Source organism: Tamandua tetradactyla, chromosome 7, assembly GCF_023851605.1.
Source record: "Tamandua tetradactyla isolate mTamTet1 chromosome 7, mTamTet1.pri, whole genome shotgun sequence".
Taxonomy (NCBI): Eukaryota; Metazoa; Chordata; class Mammalia; order Pilosa; family Myrmecophagidae; genus Tamandua; species Tamandua tetradactyla.
The window spans coordinates 102,682,870-102,694,944 of NC_135333.1; the positions used below are offsets into that span (position 1 = coordinate 102,682,870).

The following is a 12,075-nucleotide window of genomic DNA, read 5'->3' on the forward strand; positions in this document are numbered from 1 at the left end:
TAAATGAACTTGAGAAGCAAAGAAATATTTTGAGGGCAGAGGTGTGGAGGGCCTGAGAGAATGGAACTCTGTTAGACTAAGAAATGACCCCAATTGTTACTGATGAATAAGGTTCTTGTTTTCAGGGAGGTGATATTTATTCAAAGAGAAGCAAAAAGAACAAATCTCAACCTGAAGACATTTGGTTTATAAGGCCTAAGGCAGCAGTCAGAACCCAATGCATGGTGGAGTCTTGTGCAGCTGGATTGTTAGACTGTGTTACCACATTGCATTCAGAAATGAGGGATATTATGACATCCTTAAGTCAACCTGGGTTTCCAAAATCTCTGCCCAGCTGGTCACAGAGTTCTCTGCCGTGCGGCTTTAATTCATTAGGGTCATCCATTTATTTGCTGTTTGAAAACAAAACGAAGTCAAGCTTGTACCAGGGTTAGGACTTGTAACAAGCCCACACAGACAGCTTAAGTTATGAGGGAACAAAGTCAAGATTATGAAGACAAATCCAGGCTTTGGTATAATGCCAAAGTTAGGTATAGCAAGAGACAGAGGGGAATAAAATAAAAAATGAGAAAAATCAAGGCCTGAGTTGGGAGGTGAAAAAGACAGGAGAGAGGATCGAAGGGCAGGATGTCAGCTAAGTCCCACTGAGGCTTTACTTCTCTTTTTCCTGGGGAGAAGCAGATTGTGCTTTCTATGATAGAATAATAATTCTTTGTGTTTATATCGAACCCAAATACTGAAGAGCTCCAGTTCCATGAAATAGTGACAAATAGGAGAGCTAAATATTTTCTCAGAATATTTTATTTGTACATGTTTTTCATTCAATAAATATTTCTTTAGAATCTAAAATGTAACCCTGTGAAAGCAGGGACTTTGTTTCATTCCCCATTGTATTTGTTCCCAGGTCATAGGACAGTGCCCAGTAACTGTTTATTAAGTAAGTACAATATGAATGAATCACTCATGTACCAAACACCATGATAGATGTTATGGAGACACACATAGCTCCAGTCTTCAAGGAGTTTATTAGCGGGTTGGTTTAGGAACATATTCATAAATAACTACACCGGAGACCAAATGCAATGAGTTTTTACTGAGGAGGATGGAGTCCGCCTGGTGGGTGGGAGTGGGGTGCGTTAAGAAGACACTGTAAGGTCCTTTATACATAATCTAAGCTCCATAGAATGGGGTGGGGTTTAGAAAGGGTGGGGAAGGAGGATAAAGCATCCAGGCCAAATAAAGATATGTGAATGAAGGCATGGCGTGGGACACTGCAGGAGCTCCGTGTAGGAGTGGCTCGTGTCAGCTAGTGAAAGGTGCCTGATGGAGGACCACGGCACGGAAGGAGGAAAATGTGAGTCAAGATGACTTCGTTGAGGATTTTGAATACCAGAGAAAGGAGTCTGGACTTTATTCTGTAGGAATCTTGGAAAGATATTGAGGGTTTTGGTAGAGCGAGAGACAGGGTCACAGTTACACTTTTGGAAGAAGCATTGGGCAGGAAAGTAGAAGGATTAGAGAAGGATGAGGATAAAGGCAGGTAGAGAGCTCTTCGTGGGTCCCAGGGAAAGGGCAATGAGTGTTTTTCTAAAAAAATTCAAACATAGGAAGTTACAAAAATAATATAGACCCCATACAGAGAACTCCAATATGCCACATCCCTCCAGATACCTGGATCCACCAATTTTAACATTTTGCCACGTCTGTTATTCTATCTATCCGTTTATAAATCCATCTATCTGTCTATCAATCCATTTTCTGAATACTGAGTGTAGGTTGTATACATCATGTTCCCTGAACCCTTAATAGTGACATGTCCATTTCCTAAGAACAAGGATATTCAATTATATAATCCCCCTTAAGTGCAGTTATCTAGTTCAAGGAATATTAATATTGACACAAGACGTATAGTCTCTATTCCAATTTTTCTATATGCCCTAATAATGTCCTTTTGAGCCTTTCTCCTCCCTTATTAGATTCCATCCAGAATCACATATTGCATTTAATTGTCATGTCACTTTAGTTGCTCATTAAAAAAAAATTGCGTGAACAAACATAAAACACAAACTTCTTCTCAACCCCTCCCAAGCATAACATTTAGTGGGATTAAGCACAACCACAATGCTTGGTATCCTCACCTTTTATGACGAAAACTTCCTTATCTCCCCAAACAGAAACCCTACACTCATTATGCATTAATTCCCCATTCCCCCTGACCCCCAACCCTGGTAGCCAATACTCTAATTTCTGTCTCTATGAGCTTGCATACCCTCTGATATTTTCTTTGTAGTTACCATAGGGCTTAAATATAACATGTTAGATCTATAACCATCTCATTTGCTTTGATACCAACTTAACAAAAATAATAAATATATAAACTATGTTCCTAAACCCCTCTCTCCTCCACCCTTATGTATTTCTTATATTAAATTACATGTTTGTACATTATGAGTCCCAAACCACTGATTTATCATTACATTTTATACATTTGCCTTTTAGATCCTCTAGGAAGTAAAAAGTGGAATTGCATATCAAAGAGACAGTAGTACTGGTATTTATATTAACCCATGTTGTTACTGTTGGGGGTGTTTGTTCCTTCAGGTGGCTTCTCTATTGTCTATTGTCCTTTCCTTTTCATCTGGAGAATTCTCTTTAGTGTCTTTTGTAGGGCTGGTCCAAAGGTGATGAACTCCCTCAGCTTCTGTTTATCTGGGAATGTCTTAGTCTCGGTCACATTTTGGAAAGACAGTTTTAAAGCTTCTCTCTTGTGGTTTTCAAAATTCTCTCTTTATCTCTGACATTTCACAGTTTGATTATAATGTATCTTAGTGTAGCTTTATTTGGGTTTATTCCTTTCGGAGCTTATTGAGCATGTTGCATGTGTGTCTTCATGTCTTTTGTTAAATTTGGGAAATTTTCAGCCATTATTTCTTTGAATATTCTCTCTGCCCCTTTCTCTCTTTCTTCTCCTTCTGGAACTCCCAGAATATGTATTTTAGTATGCTTGACGGTGTCCCGCAGATTCCTCAGGCTCTGTTCACTTTTCTTCACTATTTCTTTTCTTTCTGCTCTTCCGATTGTGATTTCAGGAGTCTGTCTTATGTTCAAGTTCTCTAACTCTTTCTTCTGCCAGCTCCAATCTGCTATTCAATCCCTCTAAGGAACTTTTAATTTCTGTAACTGCAGTGTTCAGCTCTGTTTAATTCCTTTTCATAATTTCTGTCTCCTTATTGATATTCTCTTTGTAGTCAGCTATCACTTTCCTGATTTCCTTTAGTTCTTTGTCTGTATTTCCCTTAGCTCTCAAAGGGAACTCATACATATTTAGGACCATTTTTAAAAAGTCTTGGTCTAGTATGCACTAAGTTAGTCTGGTCCTTCTTATTGATGGCTTCTAAAGTTTTAATTTTCTCCTTTGCCTGGACCATCACTTCCTATTTTTTGTGTGTTTTGTAGTCTTTTGTTTAAAGCTGGCCATTTTTATATTTTAATATTTTATCAGTGGAATTTAGACTCTGAAGTGTCTGTTCCTTAAACTACTATCCAGCTAATGTCATGACAGAGCTTTCCTGAATGTCAGAACTAGCCAAAAAATAAAAAATAAATAAAAAAGGGGAAAAAAGAAAACACTTTTCCTAGTATTTCAGTTAACCTGTGTGAATGCCTTCCTTCAAAGTTTATCTGTATCATGAGTTTAGAGAATAGCTCAAGGCCAAAGTATAGGGACCTCCCTGATACTTTCTGTGCATGAGTCTTGTCTTGGGCATCACCTGTGACCCTAGGAATTCATAGGAATACATAGATTTGACCATCCCCTTACCTAGGGCAGTTTCCTCACAGTCCTGGGCACTGTACTGTATGTCCTACAGCCAGCAATCACAACTGACTGCTCTCCCACAGTGTTCTGCAGGAGAGCTCTATGAGCTGCCTTCCACGTGCAGGCCAAGTTCTGGGACAGCCAGCCTTAGATGAGTGTCTCGGTTCAGTTCCTCTCAGGCCACCACAGAGACTGGGCCTGACACACATACTCCTAATATATATAAGCAAAGGTTTCTCTACTCCCTCTGGAACTGGGACCAAGGACCTGCCCTGGGGCCTGGGCCAGCTCTGCACTGAGCCAGAGGGGATGAGAGAGGGACCTTCCAGGACCCTATGAAGTTTTCCTGCCTCTTAATCTTGATTTGATTCTCACCCTGTTATAGTAATCTTTTAACTGTTTTCTGAAGCTTTGAGAAAGACATTTCTGCCAGTTTTTTTCTGGTTGTTCAAAGTTTCTGTGGGTGGATGGAGCCCTGAGGCTTCTCACTCTGCCATCTTGATCAGCATGGGGTCTGGGCCATGCCTGTTTGAACCAGGGTTTATTAATGAGGGTGAAACAGGGAGGTGAATGTGAAAGGTCTCACAGATGAAGAGGCCACAGTTGCGGATGAAATATCTAGGTATACATATGGGCCTGATGCTTGGCAGAGAAATCAAATTAAGAAAAAGATTTGGAAGCTGGTTAGCAAAAGCTGTAAAACTGAACTAGATGCTAAGTGAGAAAGGGTAGAAAGAATGAAGAAAAGGACAAAGAACACCTCAATTTAAGAGGAAGGACAAAGGAAAGAACTGGAAAAAAATGTAGAGCAGGGGTGGTCAGTACTGTGAGAGAGCGAGGAGAGTGCATTATGAGCAATGCAGGGAGAGGGTTTCAAGGATTGAGCATCCTTGAGGTAAGAAGTGAAGAATGTGAACAGAGAAAAAGACTCTGCCACCAAAAAGATCATTAAAGACACTCAAAGAGAAGCTTTTGTTGAGAGATGGTGTGATGGTCTTATTTTATTAGTGATGAGCAGTGAGAAAATTGAGGCGGTATTTCAAGAAGTTTGGTGATTAAGAGCAGAGAGATAAAGTAGTGTCTTGATAGGGTGCTTGTGGTGCTTCTTGGATGAGAGGAGAGAGAGAGAAAGAGACAGAGACACACACAGAGAGAAAGAGAGACAGAGAGAGAAGGGTAAGGAAGGGAAGGGAACTGAGAAACACTGCATATTTGATTGTATATTTGATATTTGATGGTATAAGATGCCTGGAAAGAGAAGGTCCTTAGACTGAAAATTCTGATTCCTTTTTACAAAATAAAATATTCTGAAGTTTCCTAACTGAACATATTAAAAATGTAGAATGGAAGTTGAAGTTTAAGGGACTTCACTACTTCAGTGTGTTTAGATTTGTGTGTGTATGAGAGAGAGAGAGAGAGAGATGGAAAAATAGATGGGACATTTGGGACTATCCTGGTATCATTGGACATATTTCCTCCGTGATTCTTTCCATTACGGCCTGGGAAAGGGTTTGGTAAATAAAGAGACATCTGAGAGTCTGTTCAGTATGGAATGTTTCCCTGAGCTCTGCTTTTGCCAAGGCCCAAATTATGGCTTTGCAAAGATCATTTTTCCTATTATTTCCTTATCATTTGCTGGCTGGAGTGGCCCCTGAGAGCTCCTAACTTCCCAGTTTGGAAACAGACCTAGACTTTGGTTCCAAGTATAAAAAATTACTGTTGAAGTTATTGCCATGACCTATTCATTCATGAGAATGCCTGGATTAGAATGGTCCCATCCAGTTATTTTGTATCTTCTGAGGGCTATTTTTGCTCTTTCTGGGCAGGAGTTTAGACTGCTTTTGAAAATGGAAGCCAATGCCAAAATTACACGCATATTCGTGAACTATAAACAAACACACAATTATACATACACAATCCGACACGCGCCCCCCTATAATAATAAAACTGAAACCAAAGGCACCACACAAAATACTTTTTTTGCTTCACTGGCAGAGGTTGTGGAAGGCTTTTTGTAATACCAGGCTCAATTTTCAGAGTTTCTTACAAGCCCACAATTAAAGAGAGTACACACAAAAGAATTATTCTCAGATGTACTATTGCAGTAGTGTCTGCAACTCAGATATGCACTATTTGGGGGCGCTCTTTGTGGCTCCTCAATATAGTCACAAAATAATTGTATGAAGTCCTGATCAAGTTTTCAACAAATTCTGGGAAAAATTTGATTTGCTTTTTAGCTTGTATGGACCTTTGCGACTTGCTCTCTTATTTGAACTATGTAAACAACATCAAGATGCTTTTTCCCTCTCATTCAAACAAACAATGACTTTGTAACTAAGAAGAAAATTAGTAACAGGTGAAAGTTTATGTTTAATAGTGTTGAGATCAAATTGCTGTTTAACTTACAGAACAAAGCTCCCCATGTCTCTTTTAATGTTTCAAAATTATTTATAAATTAAACTTACACAACCTCTAAACATGCTCAGAACATAAAAACAGCCTCTTTACTCTGTATTACTAACAGAATGCAAAGATATTGCTTTGTTCTCTTTTAATACATCTTCTATTATAAAATTTGCATAGAGCTATACTGGAGATTTTTACTTTGTACTTTATATAAGTTAAGTCTGGTGCTTAGAATTATGTTTGTTTGTTTGTTTTTAAATCCATACTAATGGTTGCTCTTATTAGGGTATGTTTTATATTTTACAGATAGTTGTTCATGTTCTATTTCATTGCATTAACTTGATTGTTTCTTTGGTGGACTTTTCTCTGTAATTATCCCCTTTCCTTAGTGTAATTTACAGGCCTTACAGGAACCAATCTAATAAGAGTTAAAGTCTTCTATTTCCTATTTAGCACCTATAGAACTACTGAACACAAATCGAGATCTGGTTATACCCAATATTTCCTTACTTCTACTATAAATTTCCACTGAAAAAAATCAAACGTTGAATGATTTCATTAATAACAGCTTTATAAGGTGAGACATTCTACCAAGTATTTGGGCTGCGGGAAAGACAAGTTTAAGCTCATTACAAGAAAGAATGCCTTAATGATTAGGAACCCTTCAGAGGAACACGTTGGGAGGTGGGAACCTTGTCATGGGGTGGTGCTTTCTTAAGGGAAGAGGCATCTGTCTTAGGTGAGGCTCTGGAGGCAATTGCCAAGCCTGTTTGAACTGCTTATTTAAGATGCTAAGAAGCTACAACTCTAAGAGAATAGCAAACATCAGATCCAACAATGGATCCAATTGAAATAATGCAGGTCTTGAATATGGGGGTAATATAGGTGGGTGGATAGACTTGAGAAAGGGGAAATAGGTTTACATGGCTTTGAAAATGACTTTGCTGAGAAAAAGAGAATTACGCTCTCTTTTTTTTCCAAGATTGGGCCTTTTTTGGGTCTCTTTTCTAAGGCTTTTACTTGTGACACTGTGCAATACATGTGGATATCTTCTCATCAAATACTTTTAATATTTCTGTCTTTTCCAAGTTAAAAATAAGGTCCACTAGAGTGTAACCTCCTCATGATCTGAAAGCATCTCTTCTTCACCTAGCCATTGGCATTTAGCTGTGCTAACTGTAAAATTCTTATGAATAGGAGAATTCTGTAAATACTGCATGGATTTAGCTCAGTTTCACTTGATAAACAATTTATTAGATATCCGAAGAGATTATTTTGATCAGTCCTACTCTGGTGTGTGTCCTAGGTTTCTTCTCATGTGAGTCTCAGGTTCCTTGGAGGTATTTGCATTTTACTGACAAGCTCATGGGTCAAGTGATCATCTGACTGGCGGAAGGTGTTAGGTGACAGTGGTGGAGAAAGCAGTTCTGAGTTGGGTGCTCCTTGGCTGATCTTCAAAGCCCTTCATCAGTTCTACCTTACCTCTTCCAAGTACTAAACTTTATGAAATCAGTTTTGCCATATCAGACCATTAACTGCTACTTTCTCTCACTTTTGCAGACACTGCATCTCAGGGGCTCAGCAGAAAAAAAGAGTTGTTGCTTGGGGAGGAAGGGTATGTTGCCAGAGCTTATTGCACATATTTGAAATCCATGCTTCCAAACGTGGGGTCCTTTTTAAATTCCCTTGCAGCACAGTTCTAAGCACATTCTCAGCATGGCTTCACTTACCTATTCTACTTAAAAAACACCCCCCCAACCTTAGAGGTGTACAACAAAAAACATTTTGCGATGCTCACAGATTCTGAAGGTAAGCATTCAGCCAGGGCATGGCACCACATGTCTGGGGCCTCAGCTGGGAAGACTCACACTGCTGGGGATGACCGGAAGGATTGGAGGCTTCTTCACTTACGGGCATGACATCTGAGTTGGGATTTTTGAAGGCTAGGCTCAGTTGGGATTGTTTTCCAGGATTTATGTCTCAACCCACCAAGTGTCTTGGGCTCCTATTATAGTAGCTCAGTTCCGAAAGAAAGTGTTCCCAGAGGGAGTACAAGGAAAATGAATGTTCCAAGAGAACCAGAAAGAAGCTGCATGGTTTTTCTCACCACAGAAGCCATGAAGCATCACTTCTGCCACATTCTGTTGGCAACAAGGGAGCCATAAGGGCAGCGCAGATCCAAGAGGAGAGGAATAGACGCCATATCTTGATGTGGGAGAGGCAAGTTTGCACAGGAGAAGAGCATGTGGGATGGGAGTTAATAGTGTGGTCATGTTCAGAAAATTTAGCCTGCCAAAAGCACTTAACAATTCTCCATTATTAGCGTAGCCCACCCTTTACACACATGGTCTCCAGTCCTCTAAATGAAAAGCTTAGTGACTTGCCTCAGGACACACAACTACTGAGTGATACAGCCAGGATTTCACCCTGGTCTATTTTACTTCAAAGCCCACACTCTGTCTATTCTATGATGTTTCTATATTAGATTACATGAGGAAAGAGGGAAATTATATCTAATAGAACTAGTTTTAACTTGCTATGGTAATTAGAGAATTATAAAGGATTTTTAAAACTGAAATAAGTAAATGTTCACATTTGAGAAATGAGAAAGTCCCATACAATACAAGTCATTTTTTTCTTTGTACTGGTGTGTGTGTGTGTGTGTGTGTGTACATTGCAATGAGTTAAAAATACGGTGTAAACATGAATCAGACTTTCTAAATTTGGTTTATGTGCTGATTAGGCATTTTGGGCTAGTCATATGCTTTGGAAGAAAAATAACAATACCTGTAACTTTTTTAGAGTCACTGAATAGCAGATTATCTGGAAATGAGTAACAATATGTGGCAGACATGCTGTGAGAAAAAACTCAAGACTGTTTTTAACTACATTCCTCATTTCAAAGTTTTCCAATGCATCTCTCTACAGACTCTCTGACATTAATTAAAAACAACTTGCTGAAGCATTTGTGATATATTAGATGGAATTTTAAGGGATTCTGTTTTCAAAGGAAAGAGTGTAAATGGAAGTGTTTATGTGTTGTGTCTGTAACTGTATAATGCTGTGACATTGAGGTATCTGAAAGGGGAGAAGATAAAATTAAACAAAATAAGTGTACAAATGGCAAATTTCCACTTGTGGATTCCTGGGTGCCAGTGTGTACGTGTATGTGGGAAGGGAAATTTGCTGATTTTTATGTGAGGAAAAATATTGCTTTAAAACTAGATTTCATTTATATACCTTGCATATATTTACTTTAGAGAACAAAGAGTAAATTATCAGGCCTCTGAATGACCAGTAAATTCCATGGACACAGAGTCCACATAATAGTATGCTGTTATGCTTTCTAGATAAATGTGCTGATCATTTATAACTCCCAGGCAATTGGAGTGGCAATCCTGAGGTGTTTTCAGAGAATGGAATCTCTACTCTGATATATGTCCTTATTGCTAATTGAGCATTTATGTCATTATTCACAGTTTGATTGGAAAAGTTTCCTCTCCGGAGTTCCCATGGGATACTGCTACAAGCAACTGATGTATGGCATTGCCGGCAGAAAGCATTACAGTTCTGGAATCTGGGAGGGACTGATATTTTTCTAGGAATGACAGCTCAGAGACCAAGAAAGCAGAAGAGCTGCACTTTCTCTTTTGGACTCCATCCTGAGCTTGACTACTTATCTACTTATCAACTCAGAAGGGCCACTGTATGTGGGGCTGGAAGGGGCATGAAATCCTCCCAGTGTCTGAGAATCCGACCACCGGAAGATCACCCAGGGAAAGAAGTGCTCAGAAGTTCCTAGTACGAGGGTGTCTGTATCATCTACCATCCAAGTAGGGACAACTTGCGAAAACAAGGGAGACTAGCAGGTAGAAGGCTGGGCCGTAGTTGCAACCCGGGACTCCACCCTTCTGAACCAGACTCATGCCCACCCCCCCCCCCTTTGGAAAGGAGGCTTTCCCACAAACGGCTCTGCCATTTCCAAATGCTTGACACTGCCCTGTATGTGGTTGAAAGATAGTAACTATTGTTTTCTGAGCAGCATGCCTCTGCTAATCCCTGTCTGCATGTCATCTCATTTAGCCTTTATAATATCGTACAAGGTAATATTGTTTCCATCTTACAATTGCGAAAACTGAGACGGAGAGAGAGAGTTGATGATTTAATAGAGGCCACACAGCTCCTAAAAGCAGAGTCCTATCAGGGTTGTCCAATTCTCAAGCCTTTCTCTTTCTCCCATTCTCTCTCCACCAAACCCTTTCGTTTGCTTCTCACAACCGTCGCACACAGGTCATGCTGCAATGCAGCAAACTGCTGTGGAGGAACTTTTTTGATTCTGCATTTGCACCTGTCAATATCAGCTACTGCCACAAACGAAGGACGAGGCTAATGTACATGGGCTGTGAAAGGGCTGTTGTTCTTGTGTTGGTTCTACAACTGTACCTATACCTTGCGTTGTTTCTACAACTGTGCTTTTCCCTACGGGAAAGTGCAGTCATAATATACTTTTTTTTGATCTACATGGTGCCATGTAGTTCTCTTAAAAAACTACATGGGCCGTGCACACGTTCAATTAGTTAACTTAGGTTTGGTGAGCTTATACCTCCCGCATGCCACCTGAAGCCTCTGCCACCAGTTATGTACTTGGGGCCTTGCCGTTTCTTTTCTCATAGCTCATCAGTTTAAAGCAATATTAAGTCTCAGTTCTCGTACCCAATTGCACATGTACACTTAGCAGGGGAGATAATGATGCCCTTTGACCTAAGAAAAAGGATTAAGTGATTCAATTCACATTTAATCATTTTTATTTCATTCTGATACAGAAATCCATTTCCTTCAGAACAAAATAAATGATTCAGTCTTCCTCTAGGGAAGAGTTAAGGTAAATGCAATTGCCATATAAAACCCAAATGGCTCAAGGTAATATTACGTATTGCTAAAAGTAGGCAGTTGAAAATGGAAATGAAACTTAATAATAATACTACAAGCATGCACTGGGATTCTATTATGTTTATTGCTATCATAAATATGAAATTTACATGCCATATATATATATTTCAATATTATGTTTTGTTAAATTAGTTCAGCATTTAGTCATTAACTTGTTGGTGGTATGTTACTTATATTCCCTTTGCATTACACCGCGACTTCTGAGACCCACAAAATGAATTAAAAATCAATTCTTTACCTTCACAATATAATTCAAAAGCAGAGTTTATATATATTTTCAGTGCTTTAACCACTTAGGAGATTTTTGCCTAAAGTACCTGTTAAGAATTAAGTCTGTTTTCTAATCTGTGTGCTTATGCGTGTATGTTTGTAAAATTGAGGGTTCAATTTGGAAATTAAGTCAGAAATGACTTAATGGCTCACCTAATGATCTACAAAGAAATCAAATGACTTCCTTTTCTAGATTCTTAAATGCGACTTCCAGAACAATCTATCACATTCGTTCACCAGGGAAGCCCATTGTGTTGTCTGCATCTGAGCTGCCATTTTCCAAATGCCTGCTTGAAGGAATCTCATGCCCAGTGCTCAGGTAGGTTACTACTTCTGTGTCCTCTCGGAATGGATCCCATGGAATTAGTTTTCCTTCCACCCTTCTTCCTCTATTTTGTTTCTGTACCTCACTTCTCCAGCTACATCTCAACCCTCTTCTCATTCCCTCTCCACATATACCCACCATTAAATAGGAGCAGGGCAGCTGACAGTGTTCCCAATCGCCTCTTCTCAAAACGAAGTCAAATAGGTTAGAACAGTGCATTTTCCTTTGCTTTGGTCTCCTCTTAGTCTACCTAAGAATTGTCATGAATTTCTGATGATCAGGAAGAGACTTCTTTTCTACTGATTCT

General features: G+C 39.3%; 1 long non-coding RNA gene across 3 annotated transcripts in view; it reads left to right on the plus strand.

Annotated features, from left to right (window-relative positions):
• LOC143689906 (uncharacterized) overlaps positions 1-12,075 on the plus strand; it is a 305,999-nt gene that overhangs the window by 255,271 nt on the left and 38,653 nt on the right. For 2 of the 3 annotated variants that reach the window (XR_013178964.1, XR_013178965.1), the window contains exons 5-6: positions 9,703-10,092; positions 11,637-11,762. This is a non-coding gene — a long non-coding RNA (uncharacterized LOC143689906). The remainder of the gene's footprint in view (positions 1-9,702; positions 10,093-11,636; positions 11,763-12,075) is intronic. The other variant, XR_013178966.1, reaches the window with a different exon arrangement.